This window comes from Orycteropus afer, unplaced genomic scaffold, assembly GCF_000298275.1.
Source record: "Orycteropus afer afer isolate SDZICR_OR568_19922 unplaced genomic scaffold, OryAfe1.0 scaffold00448, whole genome shotgun sequence".
Taxonomy (NCBI): domain Eukaryota; kingdom Metazoa; phylum Chordata; class Mammalia; order Tubulidentata; family Orycteropodidae; genus Orycteropus; species Orycteropus afer.
The window spans coordinates 2,361,606-2,376,229 of record NW_006922035.1 but is presented as its reverse complement, the minus strand read 5'-3'; positions in this window follow the sequence as shown (position 1 = coordinate 2,376,229).

Below are 14,624 nucleotides of genomic sequence, written 5' to 3'. Positions count from 1 at the left end.
TGGTGATGGTGGCAGTGACGGTTATGACGGTGGTGATGGTGGTGGTGATGATGGTGGTGATGGTGATGGTGATGATGGTGGTGATGGTGATGATGGTGGTGATGGTGATGATGTTGGTGGCAGTGATGGTGATGACGGTGGTGATGGTGGTGATCATGCTGGTGATGATGGTAGTGATGATGATGGTGGTGGTGACGATGGTGGCAGTGATGGTTGTGATGGTGGTGATGGTGGTGGTCATGATGGTGGTGATGAGGGTGATGGTGATGATGGCAGTGATGATGATGATGGTGGCAGTGACGGTTATGACAGTGGTGATGGTGGTCATGATGGTGGTGATGAGGGTGATGGTGATGTTGATGGTGATGTGACAATGATGATGAACCTCAGGCCCCTTCCTTTTCACTTTGTCTGTACTGACCTTCACCCAGTAATTCAGATACCTCCAGTCTCCCTCTACATACCACCCTCAGGTTCCGTGGGACAGTGAGATAGTTCTGACCTCTTACAGCCATCTATCTATCCTGTGACAAAATTTCCAAATACTTTCTCATTGTCGGCCTCCAAGATGAAGAAATGGAGGTACAATGAAATTCCCAAGGTCACAGAGATAGTAAGAAGAAATGTAGTTCTGGAACCCAGTTGTCCAGACTTGTTACCCTCCAGAGGCATTTCTCAGAACCCTGTCCAATGTTGGAGCCCAGGAGCAGGCTCCAAGCACACAACCTGATGTGTGCCTGATCTGGCCCCAGGAGGAGGCAGGAGCTCACCAGGAAAAGTGTATGCCGCGGCGTCAGGACTCAGACTGGAACCTGGGGCCATCCCCCAGGTAGAAGCACCTCCCTGATGTGCACGTGTGGATTTACTTGTAGTGTTTTGAAAAAGGCAGAAACATACACATGGCTGTGGGTTCCTGTACTTCTTTTCACAAAACACTTTTCATTTTATCATTTCTGATCAGAAGCAAAATGTTAGGGTCCAGTAGGACTCCCAGAGTCTGACAATCTAAATGCCAGCAGTGACAAATGACTCTTTGGCTCTTTGGTGTCTCCATGCGTCCATCAAATGCCATGATGCTATTATAATGGCTGGAATATTCATCTTTCCGAGGAACAGGGCAGTCATTCTAGGCTCTGAATTATGAAAAGTGACAATTTTTTTCCTGTGAATTGTCATCTTATGGTGTGACAAACACAGGCACCCAGATGACTAATTTTATAAAATAATAAACCAAAAACACTGTGTAGCTCTCTCCCCAGCCCCCCTCCCTGAGCATTTCCTGTTGGCCTCAGGGAAGCTAACTCTGGCAGCCAGGTTGGGCCCAGTTCTGGCTACAGAGAGCTTGTTGCTGTTGTTGTGAGGTGCTGTTGAGTCACTTCCAGCTCACAGTGACGCCATGACAACAGAACGAAGGCCTGCCCAGGCCTGCCTTGTCCTCACGATCATTGCTGTGCTAGAGCCCAGCATCAAGGCCAATGTGTCAGTCTGTCTCATTGAGGCTCTTCCGCTTTTCTGCTGACCTCTCCAAGCATCTGCATTTGGAGGACAGCTTGTACCTGGTACCCAAAGGGTTGGACAACTCACGGAGAGTCCGTGCTCCCGGACCTCTGACTAGGAGGAGAGCCTGCGTTTTCCGAGCTGCTGCACTTCCACTGCATAGAGCTGATGACCTCACCTGGCTCTGCATTAGGGATCGCAGTCAGCAGCTTATAGTCTTTTGTTTTGGCGACTTTGAGGACACGAGTCCGCATGAATGTGCAGCCAAAAATTGGTATAAAAAAGAAAATAACAATTTTAAAAATTTCCATGCCCTTCCCTACAGAAAGATTTTGTCCCACCGAGGTCAGCTTGGCCATGTAGCTTGTTGTGGCCAGTGGAATCTGAGCACAGGTGAGGCACACCATATCCAAGGGGAAATTGTGAGAACTGTTCTGTGGCTTTGCCATGCTCGAGACTGACATTGTCTAGGACGGAGGCTACTCTTCAGTCTGAGCCCTAGAATGGAGAACAGTGGAGGAGAACCACAGCTTACTTAACGGGCACGCAGCAGAAGGAGGCATTGATCTCTGTTAATCAGGTTTTGGAGATATTTGTTAGTGCAGCATCATTAGTATAAGCTGACTAACACAGAACCCACAATTGTCACTTGTCAATCATAAAAATGACAGACATGCTGTCAAGGTGGCAGCTTCTCTTCCTGACCATTCCACAGAGGTGAGGCCCTGGCATGCCCTTCTCCTCTGATGGCTTTCTCCTTCTTAACTTGTAGAACCTCTGTCCACTCTGGGCAGAGAGAAGGAGCTGGAAGAACAGCACTCCCAAGATGACTGCTGATCCTTGCGTGCAACAGCTAGATCTGTGTGAAACTCAAGAAGGAAGAATGTGAATGAAAAAAGAAGACAAAGAAGGATCAAGGCATTTGAGTTGCATTGGTGAAAAACACTGAACAGACTGTGGCCTGCCAGAAGAATGAGCGAAAGACTCTTAGAAGAAATCCAACAGGAGTACTATGAGTCAGGTCCAACTCGATGGCATGTAGCAACGAGAACAGTTCCTCAGAAGCAAGAATGGCAAGACGTTGGCTCACTTATTTTGGACACATCATCAGGAAAGACCAATCACTAAGAAAGGACATCATGTTTGGTAGAGGGTCGGTGAGCACAAGGGAGAGCTTCAGTGACGCGAGATGGACAGACACAGTAGCCTCGCCAGTGGACTCAGACGTGCCAAAGACCGTGAGGATGGGGCAGGGCCGGGGCCTGTTTCGTTCTGTTACATGTGAGGTCGCTATGAGTCGCAGCCAGCTCTGTGGCAGCTAACGACCAGCCAGCCAGCCAGCCATCTACACACGTACACGTACATACGTAGATACTTCACTTCCTGATGTAACTGCATGTTGTTTTCATAATTGTTTCTAGATCAAATATTTTTGTGTTGTAATGAAATTAATCCAAGCAGATAACTAAAGAAATCTGTGAGCTTACATCCGCGCCCTAAGTCTCTGTCTTCACACGCCACAAGTAGCTGAGCGTGGCTCACTTCAGTTCTGCAGATGCTTTGAGGTCTGTGTCTTGTAGCATGTTTGTGTGATTCAGCTGTGACTGCTGGCAGTGGACGTCCTCCGTGTTCACGACTCTCGTTAGTCTCTGACACGGCCCTATTCATCTTCAGTCTCCCCAGCCCCGCCTTTAGGGGGCAATCCTCATCTTCCCCCAGAAGACACAGATCTACTGATGGCTGTTTGCTGACATCGTGGTCCTCCACCGAAACCTGCCCATGCAGATGAACAAGGGGAACCTTCAGTCTGACTTTTGACAGCCACTGCCACTAACGCCTCATCGGAGAACAGAGCTACCAGGAGGTTTGTGGTTAAAAACAACCACCACAACAACCAGTTAACATTTAGAAGAAGAAAAAAGACTACACGTGTCTCTCCTTCTTTAGTTCCACTGTAATGACGCACTCCATCTGAGGTGATGGATGACCATTTTCATTCTCAAAAGGTGAGGGTCAAAGGATAAACAGGAAAATAAAAATAGTCTCCCTCAGTGCAGACACCTGTTGGCACTGCCGTCTGTCTCCCTCCAGCTCAGCAGCACGGTGCCTGGGAACACAAAGTGCAGCCTGGCCGCGAGGGGTTTTGAAGTTCACGGTGCCTTGCAACAGGGGTCAGTGACCTATCGCCAGCACGGCCAATCTGCCCCCTGAAAGCTTCAGTAAACAAAGTTTGATCGGACCCCAGCAATGCTCATGCCTTTGCTTGTTAACTGCGGTCGCTTTGTGGCACAATAGAACTGAGTCGGGAAGGCAGAGACTGGCTCGCAGAGCCTGAGGATGAGCTGGACCTTTTACAGAAAAAGTTTGCCGAGTCCTGGCTCAGAAGAAACTTTGCTTGACGGTTCTCTACTTGGCACTGAGCACACCACCGAGAGCCATAGACTGTGACACCCCGCGCGGCCTCCGCTCTCAGAGCCAGCCGGTCTCCATGATGTCGTAGTTTTCCACCTGTCACTGTGGCTAGTGAGACTTCTCCATCATCCCTGCAACAAACAGGCTGGAGAGATGAGGCCAGGCTCAGCCATTGGCTGGTTTGTGAGGCCCTTCAGGGAGAGCGCTCGGTGCCTTCAGTTCGCTCAGGGGCTTTATGACTCCCGTGGAGCTTTTCATCCTCATCAGGACGACCTTCAGCGTGGAACCTGAGGCCCCTCTGAAATACTCTCTCCTGAAAGAATGGTCGAAGCCAGGCCGTTGTGGGGCCGGGAGACTGCTGCATCAGCTTGTCTTTAGCAGAAGAAAAAGGAGGCAGGCCGGTTGTGAGTCCAGTGTGGTTGGGGCATTGCTATGTTAACTAAAATCATCCTCTCCCCCAACATGGCCATCCAGACAACCTCCTCACTCAAAATGGCCCCCATAGCCTCCTCACACAGTGAGGCTACCCATACCACCTCCTCACCCGAAATCCCGAAATGGCCCCCATGTTGTCCTCTTCCCGCAGTGAGGCTGCCGTACCCTCTGGTCTCTTCCCTGCTTTCTTGTTTTCCTTCTCTTGATTTCTTTTGTTTCCTTACGCCCTTTATCAGTCCACTCTGCTCCCGTTGTAGGAGTGACAGGGTAACATGTTTAATGCAGGAGCAATTGTTTTCCTTCCGTGTACTTTCTACCTCCTCCCTCTTGATCATTGTTCCCATCTTTTGCATGGGGTGGGGGTGGGGAGTGGTGGTTATGCATTTGGCATTAATTCAGAGAAGGAATGTTGCAGCAGAAAAAATAATTTGCAGCTTAGCCCCTGAGCTCTGAGGGGAATCAAACTGTAATGTAAACACGGTGGATTACCCTGGGGTTCCTTGTCCTGGGACTACAAAATGTCTCCCTGACTAGAGTGGAGGCGAGAAGGCGGGAGCAGAAAGAAAGACGGGAGAGAACGAGCTGGGAGGACCCCAGCCGGGGCACCTGCACAGACAGGGCTGGAGACAGTCTCTCGAGGGTCTGCACGAGCTTGACCTGGCAGTCCTTCCTCCACCCCTCACCACTGGCCATTCAGCACCAGTGTCCGCCATTGTTCAGTGCCATTCGAGGCGCACTGTGGACAGCTTCCCCTTCCCGGGCCAGGATGCAAAGCAGACCCTCAGAGAAGGTTTGGTGGACATTCCACGGAAGGCTTTATCACAGCAGTTAAGTGCTCGGCCGCTAACGTGTAAAGGTCGGTGGTTCAAGCCCACCAGCCGTTCTGCAGGAGAGAGATGAGGCTTCTGCTTCTGCCAAGATTTATAGACTTGGAAACCCTACGGGGCAGTCGTGCTCCGTCTTACAAGCTTGCTATAGGTCGGAATCGACTCAACAGCCACAGGTTTCTTGGTGGGTATTTGACCTGCACGGTGTTTTCAGTTTTGTTTTAGCATCTGAAAATTGTAAGGTTTCATGTAACAATCCTGATTTCTGGCTTCTGAAGAACTGGAAGATCGCTGGGCTCATGTCCCTGAACGGCAACCATGGGCCGCACGGAGGAAGGGCGCACCCTACAGGCAGAGCTTCCTTCTTCGCCCACCGTTCCCTTAAGCCTCGGGGTTCTGTCCTTCCCAGCATTTCCCCAGTCCTTGCAGGCAGCGAGGACTGCAGTCACGTAATAGGTCAGGACCGAGAAAGCTCTGCCCTTGTTTTGATCGCTGTAATTGAACTAATTGGCTACTTTGCTAAATTCCTCGTGCTGTCAATATAGTTAATTCCCTGTCCTCTTGGGTCCGAATAAACTGATCAGCATATTGGACCAGGACAAACCGGCATTCTGTGAGGTTCTCAGTCTTGCCTTTTATCCCAGTCTTTTTCATCGTTTCACTTCTTGAATTCTGCAAGCCCAATTCAATTTCCCCAGCTCAGCTCCCACTTGTTTTTCCATCCGTATGCATGCACTTTCCATCTTCACACGTAGAGGAGGCAGAGAGAGTGGTACATTGAGCGTGTATGTCCTCGCGTGTGCTCAGCAGTTGTGAACACTCTGCCACTCCCCCTCCTCTCTCTCCCTCTCTCTCTGGCTCCATCTCTCCCCACCTCCCTCACTCCCTCTCTTTCTCTTCCTCCCTCCCTCCTTCTCCCTTTCCCCCTCCCTTCCTCCCTTCGTCTCTCCCTCTCTCTCTCTCTCCTTTCCTCCCTCCCTCTCTCTCCCTCTCCCCCATCCCCCTTCCTCTCATTTGTTGCTGATGTTGAACCTCTTGAAAGTAAGGTACAGACAGCAGGACCCAGGACCCTTCGTACCTGAAGCCTTTAGCAGACATCTGCTGGGAATGAGGGGGGACATTTTCTCTGTATCCCCCTAGTGTCTGATGTTCTCGTCACCGTTTCTCAGATTCACTGTGATTCCATCGTACCCTCTAGTATCCAGTTCAGATTTCCAGGGGCCCTGAGGATCCGGTAGAACTGCCCATACTTTTTGAACAGGTCTCCTACCCTCCCTTGTTTCAGTTTTGTTGTTTTGAACTTTTAAACTGCAAGCAGACTCCGTTTTATTGCGCTCTGCAGACACTGCGTTTTTTATAAATAGAAGATGTGGCGTCCCTACATTAAGCAAGTCTGTTGGTGACGTTTTTCCAACAGTCTGTGCTTTGTGTCCCATTTTGGTCATTCTCACAACATAGCTAACTTTTTCATAATGTTCTTGCACACCTAACAGTTGACCCCCCCCCAAAAAAAAAAAACAAACTCACTGCCGTCGAGTCAATTCCGATTCAGTGACCCCTCCTTGAGCTTCCAAGATAGCATCTCTATGGAAGTAGATTGCCCAGTCTTCCTCCTGAGGAGTGGTTGGTGGGTTTGAACTGTCAGTCTTCTGGTTAGCAGTCAGACACCTTAGGCACTATGCTACCAGAGCTCCCAACAGTTGACAGTATAGTGTCAACAAAACTTTGCACGCACTGGGAAACCAAGGCACTCATGGGACTGGCTTTATTGTGGTGGTCTGGAGCCAAGCCCACAGTGTCTCCAAGGTGTCCCTGCCTGGCCTGGGAACTGAACACAGGCTGCAGATTTCCCCAGGACAACCTTAGCTCCTTCCTGCAGGCAAGACTCCAGAGCACTGTGCTCCAGTGACGATGACTGCAGAATTAGCAGCTTGCAGTGAGCATTTTATTCTGGAGCTCAGCACAAGGGTGTGAAGTTAGGGCAAGTCCCCAAGGCCACCTCTACACTGACACTAATTGCAAGGTCAGTGGTTCCGGACCGCCGTCAGGTTCGATCTTTGTCAGCTGTTGTGCTCCAACTGTAAGCACGGTTCATTAGGGTGAAAAGAGAGACCGGACCCAGCCCAGGGAGAGTGTGGCAGGGTGTGGGGTGTGGAGGTTACGGTTACCTTCCTCCAGGGAAGTCACAGACGTGGCAACTCATGTTGTCATGATGGGTGACAGTGCTGTCATTGTTAGCTGCTCCCGAGTTTGTTCCAACGCCTGGTGACCCGTGGGTGACAGGACACGCACTGCCCAGTCCTGCACAATCTTCACGGTTGTCGGTCTGTTTAAGTCCCTCGTGGTGGCTGTGGCGCCCACGGTCTCCTGGAGGGTTCCTCGTGTTCACGGACCCTCTCCTTTACCAAACACGGTGTCCTTTGCCAGTGCTTGGTCTTTCCTGATGCTGTGTCCAAAGTCAGCCCTCCACAGTCTCCCCATCCTCGCCTCTAAGGACCCTTCTGCTTGTAGTTCTTCTAAGATTGGTTTGTTCCTTCTTCTGGCAGCCCATGGTACAGTCAGTGTTCTTTGCCAACACCACAATTTAATGCATCAGTTTTTCTTCTGTTCTCCTTTTTTGGTTGCTTTTGCATGTCTGTGAGGCAATTGAAAAGACCACGGCTCAGGTCAGGTGCCTCTTAGTCATCAGAGACAGCTTTGCTTTTTAAAACTTTAAGAAGGTCTTTTGCAGCAGATTTGCCTGATGTAATACGTTGTGTGTATGGAAGTGTGCACACAGAATTGCAAACCGGGGATGCTTACTCACCCTTTGCTGTCCAGAGATTTCATTACTCATAGCACTGCTATGAAGACAGCCCACAGGACCGACCATTAGTCTTCAGCCCCTCTCAAGGTCAAACTGATTGATACCTCATGACCCAAAAACTTACCATAACCCCTATCGTTAGACATCCAGAGCAGCCCAAGGCCTCAGGTAAACAAAGATCCTCTTATCAGGCAGACAGACCATTCCAGTGGCTGAGAGAGTTCTTCCCGGGAGTTGAGGATAAAGGTCAGACCTGGTCTGGGGTAAGGTTAGTCACGGGACCCTGGTGACATAGTGGTTAAGTGCTCAGCTGCTAATCAAAGGTCGGTGGTTCCAAGCCACCAGAGGCTGTGTGAGAGAAAGATCTGGTGGTAGTTTCCCATAAAGCTTACGGCCTAGGGAAGCACCAGGGTTGTTCTTCTCTGTCCTGAGGGTGGGTGTGAGTCTGAATTGACTCGGTGGTGCATGATGAGAGCACATAGTCAGAGATCCTGACAAGGCACCTCGGGCGTTTCTGGTCTCTGCTCCACCATCCCTGGGACATCCCCTGGGAGGACTTGTTCAGTCTCAGGTCTGGTGCCTGACTGAAGTGCCTACACACAGCTTCCCCACAACATGGCAGCCTTCAGGTAGGTGGATTTCTTTCATAGTGGCTCAGGGCTCCATGTCCAAGGGTTTCAGTGAACTTTCTTTTCTGAAACCAGGCTGAGAAGTCACACAGAGTCACTTCGTCTTACAGTTGCACATCCACCTGAATTCAAGGGCAAAGGAATGAGACTCTGCCTCTTGGAGTGGCATGGAGCCTGGGCAGCAGAGCACACGGGTGGGGAATACTGCCTTGTCCGTCCTTGGAAGCTGTGACACCTCGTGTGTGGAACCCAACAACACTTTGGAGATTTGCTTGTCAAATTGTCATGTTTCACATCTTAGTCTATTTGTTACCTTTTAAAAACTGGAAAACCAAGTCAATTGCCATAAGGTTAATTCCATCTCATGGCAAGCCCTTGTGTGCCAGAGTAGCTGTTCCGTAGAGCTTTCAGTGAGTGTGGCTTTTCAGAAGTAGACGGCCAGACCTCTCTGCCAAGGTACTTCTGGGTGTATTCAAACCGCCAACCTGTAAAAATGGTGTGGTAGTGGCATCTGATCGCCTCTGACTTCACAAGGGGGAAGGAGGATCAAAGTCAACACCAACAACCCCAAGGCTGATTCCTGTGAGGCAGAGGTCAGACATGCCACCACCTTTTGGCCTTTTTACGCATTCTGACACTGGCGTCCCTCCCACAGCACTCTGCTTTTCTGCTGGGTTTGATAAGTCATTGCAGTGGCTGCACAGAACTCACAGACAATACTCACGATTGATGGAGTTTACTACGGGATTAACAGGTTACAGTTCAGGATAGGAAGTGACTCAGGTTACTGTTCTTCAATCAGGACAGCCTCAGTCATGCCGCAGATACACTTGGTCTCTCAGCCCTGTGGCCCTTGGCTGCTGCCCTGCTCAGGCAGGTGTTAGAAATTCTTTTAGCTCTTCTGCTAGGTGCCCAGAGAGGCACCCCATTCCAGCAGCAAGCTGCCTGCGTGAGAGCACTGGGCTTTCTCACCCCATGGCCGGGAAGCTCACCGCCGTCTCGTGCTGCTTTTGCTGCTGCCAGCTCTGTGTCACTGCTCTCGTTGTCTCTCTCAGTCTCCAGTGTCATGGCTCTCTGTCTCCTGGACCAAAGAGGTTCAGTGCAGGGACCTCAGGTCCAAAGCATGCACTCTACTCTTGGCTCTTCTTTGTTGGTGATAGTGAGAGCCCCCTTCTGCCTCTGGGAGGGCTCATTTTAAGCCTAGCAAGATGACAAAATGGACTAATGTCAATGTTAGGGTTCCATACAGCTTATTTGCAGGGTCCCATTCCCACAAGGGTGCCATGCACTTATTCACATTATTAACAAGCTGTCCAGTCCTCTTGCTGGGCCGCAAGCACCTCACATTTGCATAGTTCCACCCAGTCATCTGGTGGGAGTCATAAAGACCCTGGCTAGAAGGGCCATATTAAGTAGTTCACTGTACCACACAACCTTAACTATTGACATCACCCAGGGCCATTACCTTTTTAGGGGACACCGTTTTCCTTCTTCCTCTAAAGCAATGGTCATCCTCCCATAGTCCCCTCCCCTCTTCTCCTTTCCCCTCTCTGATGCACACATCCCCTTTATAAAGTATAAAGCTCACTGGAGTTCTGAGTTGGTAAACTTGACTTTTCCACATGACCTGATTCCACTTAAGTGATGATGAAAGAGTCTTGGGTGTGAGGCAAACCTGTAGCATCATAATGGGGCCCCACTTCCCCCAAAACTGCTGCATTGAGATGATTCTAACTCATAGTGACGCTGTGGGGCAAGGCAGAAATGCCCCACAGGGTTCCCTAAGCAACCCTTAACTCCTCAAACTCTGCCACAGCAAAATGCATCAATGCCATATCCAATAGGCAGCCCCTCCCTGCACATTTGTGGATATGACGTTCTCTGCCTCCTCTTTTTCCTTTGACGAGGCTGGATGATCAGAAACCACAGAAAACCACGTCTGCCTCACCCCCCCACCCCTCCCCAGGAAGGGCGATGTGGCCGTCAGCAGGTTTTCCTGTAGGCATATTTCTTAATCTGTTCCAAGACTTTGGAAGTAAACACTAACAAACCCCAGCTACCATTTGGGGCAGGGATCTCCCGGTGGCGATCACTAAGGTGCTCTGCACGTTACTGTTCTAGCGCCTTCATGTTCTGGAATACAGAACAGAATACAGACAGCTCAGGCGTGAGGAATGACAGTGGCGTCCTGGCATAGTCACCTCGAGAGGAGCTCGCCATAACTCCGGTGTAGTTAATGTTTGAGCACCACTGTGTGCAGTGGTTCAGTTCATCAACCTCATGGAGTCCCTCGGTTCCATCCTTAACTGGCGTACACTGTAGATGGGAAAGAAAGTCCACCGTGAGCGTACATGGAAGGAGAGGTGTGTGGGTGACCTGGCTTCACTCCATCCAAAGTGACCCTGACAAAAGTAGTCAAGAAAACCACAAAGTGCCCAGCCTCCCTTTATTATGATCTCTTCAGTTGCTATACTCTGGATAATCAGGAAACAATCCGAAGGCTAACTCCACTGAGAAAGCTACCTGTCTTCTGTGTTCAGAACATGACAAACGCAGGGATTTGAGGAGATGGCTGTACTCAGAAAACTAAAATGAGAGTAACCTGAGGTGAAACAAGACTGGTCAAAGATGAGAGTAAAGTTTATTTATTTTTAACTTAAATTGACTTTTATATATTTAAAAACCCATTACCGTCAAGTGTTTCCAACTCCTAATGACCCTATAGGACAAAGTAGAAGTGTCCCATAGAGCTTCCAAGGCTGTAAATCATCACTGAGGCAGACTGTGTCATCTTTCTCCAGCAGAGTGGTTAGTGGTTTCAAACTGCCAACCTGTCAGTTAATAGCCAAGCACTTAACCCCTGCACCACCAGGGCTTCCTTTTATATATTTAGTCATGAAATGACAGCAGGTGGCACAAATAGTTTCTGCTCGACTGACTGTTAGCCTTAAGGTTTGCAGTGAGAACCCACCCAGTGGTGCTGCAGAAGAAAATGCCTGGCAGCCTACTTCCGTTGAGTTTACAGCTGAGGAAGCTGCACCAAGACTACTCCCAAAGTCAGAATCGGCTCAAAACCACAACAACAGACCATCAACAAAGTCACTTTCCGTTTACTGTTGAGTTTACAGCTGAGGAAGCTCCACCAAGACTACTCCCGAAGTCAGAATCGGCTCAAAACCACAACAACAGACCGTCAACAATGTCACTTTCCATTTACTGTGGGGAGGAGGGACTCTCCAACCAGAACTAGAACCTTCTAGTAACTGGAAGGTGTCTGGTCTTTAAGCTCCGACATTGATGATTCAACCATCATTTTCTTTTCTTTGTTTTTTTTTTAATAAAGGCCCTTCCATTAATCCTTAAACAGGACAAAGACAGTCATCTGGATGAGGAGAACCATCAGCATGAGGCAATGGTGTCTGTAGACTCACAGCCATAGTCTCTTTCATTATATGATAGAGACTAAAGGAAATCATCACAAGATCATGATTGGTGGCAGGTCAGTCCATCACAGTCATAGGTGGGACTCCAGAAGTAGGGAAGGACCGTGATTGGGTGACATACACAGCAGCAGGTTAAGAAGCTTAAAGGATTGGTTCAGGGGCTCCCACCATCTGCCTACAGGCCAGACAGGGTATGACTCATGACTGTGCAGCACTAAGTCATAGTCATCAAGTCCCCAATTTTTAACTTAAATAACCTGCTGTTAATGGCCATTAAGGACAACCTAGGTGAGTTCCCGGTTCCTCATGTGAGCATAAACTACCCGCCACCGCACTCTTCCTGGGGGTACAGTGCCCTCCGTGGGCCTAGCCCGGCCACCTTGCCTGTGCACAGCCACTCGCTGGCAACCATACATTTTCATGTCACTGTTTTCACTATAGCGCTTTCAGGAAAGGCTTCGACACTTGGGTGTTTGGGTTGTGATACAAAGATGAAGAAGAGAACTTTGCCAGTTGAACACTTTTGACGTGTAATTCAGGGTCGTAGGTTACATTCTCCATGGTGTCCTTTTCCACATTACTCTACCACCATTAACCTGAGCTGTGGGGCCCCTAAATAGCACACGTTCCCCCTTTGCCCTCCCTCCCACCCCTAGCAACCACTAATAAGCGTTGATTCCTGTGTGTTTGCGTATTTCATGTGAGTGAGATCATCTAGCATCTGTCCTTTCGTCACTGCCTTGGGTCACTCTGCCTCCCGTTCTCAGGGTCCTCTGTGCAGCGGCATTGCCACAGGGCTCCATGGCCCTCTCTGGCCCGGTAGGGTTCCAGCCAGCTGTTCATGGGTCTCTCTGCCTCCAGTTCTCAGGGTCCTCCGCGCAGCGGCATTGCCTCAGGGCTCCGTGGCTCTCTGTGGCTGAGTAGGGTTCCAACCAGCTGTTGGTGGACATTTCGGCTGCTCCCACCTTTGTCCATTGTGAAAAGTGAACATTGGTGCCCTGCATTCACTTCTTCAGGGCACACCTAGGATTGGGGTCCAAGTTCCCCCTACTTTTACATGTTGTGCTTGGACCACCACTGCCTTCCCCGAAAGGAAATCAATATAACTTAGTTTTCTTCCTCGGAAACTGTCTTTTTCTCCAGAGCATAACTACGTTAAAACCACAAAGAAAAAATTTTAAAGAATCAGTCTAGATTTTATTTATTTATTTGTGTTTGTCCTTTCTTTCCTTCCATTCTCCACCCCAAATCTTAAGTCAAATCCCAGGGAAGTCCTGAAGGTCTTTATTCACCCCTCCCCTGGCTGGTGGCTAATCCTGGGTCTGGCCCCATTTCTCTTCCTTTGGACTTGTTGAGCTTGCAGCCTCTCCTGGAAAGCTGCGGGTCTGCTTGGAGGCCCGGTTTGGCCTCAGCAGTTGTGGCCCAGGGTTCCTGGGCTGGGCCCTTTTCAGATGCTAAGGGCTGGCCTCCAGGCCCTTTGCTTCCCTGACCTCTGTGCAGCAGAGGCTCTTGCCTGCTTTGGATCTGCTCGCCAAGCCGCCTCTGAGATTTCAGGTGTGGCATCTGTTGTAAGACCTTTCCCCGCAATACCCACAGCCTTTATTTCACAGACCTTCCTGCGGTGGCCCCTCAGCTCTGGCTGGGACACACCTGAAAGCAGGGTGCTGTTTGGGTTCAGGGCCCCAGAAGAGGCTGTCTCACCCACTTCTCACACATCTGAGAAAACACGTTCTTTCTAGTTTCAGGATTTTCAAAAAAGAAGAGAAAAAGGAGAGTGATGGGTGTGTTTGTTCTCTTCTCTCAAAGGCACGTTTCTGCCCCTCCAGTTTTGGTTCCCATCATTTCCTTTCTTAAATTGGCCGAGGTGGAAGGCTTTCACAGGGAGTGGGTTTAGCAGCCAGGAGCTGTTTTGCATCACAAAAGCAGAATCACCCCAGGGAGCAGAATGACCCCAGGTGGAAGACAAGTGCCCCTCTGTGAAGAATAATTGCTGGGAGGATTAGTGCTGTCGGCTGGGCTGCCAGGGGGCTGTCTCTGGCCCGCCGGATGCCTGCGACCCTACCACACAGAGGGGCCGCGTTTTCCTCTGCGGCTGAGATTCTTTCTAATTAGCACTGGCTGCCCAGGCCTGACCTCCATTTCAGCTCACCTAAGATGGATAGCCGCTCACCTGCAGCTGGGGCTGGGCCCCACCTGCACGCCTGTGATGGAGCACGCGAGGGGCAGAGGCCAGGGTGGCACGGGCATGCGGGGCTCAGGGACCGAGACCCGTAGCCCGCTTTTATCATTGACCAGGGACACAATCGGTTCCGCTATGTCGTGAAATAACTATCAGTCCAGACAAAGCAGCGCCTGCCGCTAACGGAGGGATTAACTCAAGAGGGAAAGAAGAGAAGGGGTCGCAGCCCCATGGGGCCGTGAAGTCAGCCAGGACGACTGCTGTGGGTTTCCTCGGGTAGAAGTCAATGTGGAATTATTGTCTGAACCAAGCCCTCACAGAGCTGCCGCCAGGTGTAGACAGAGCCACTGCAACAAGGACTTTTGTTCTATGGGCTCTGAGGTGGGCGCCCTAGAA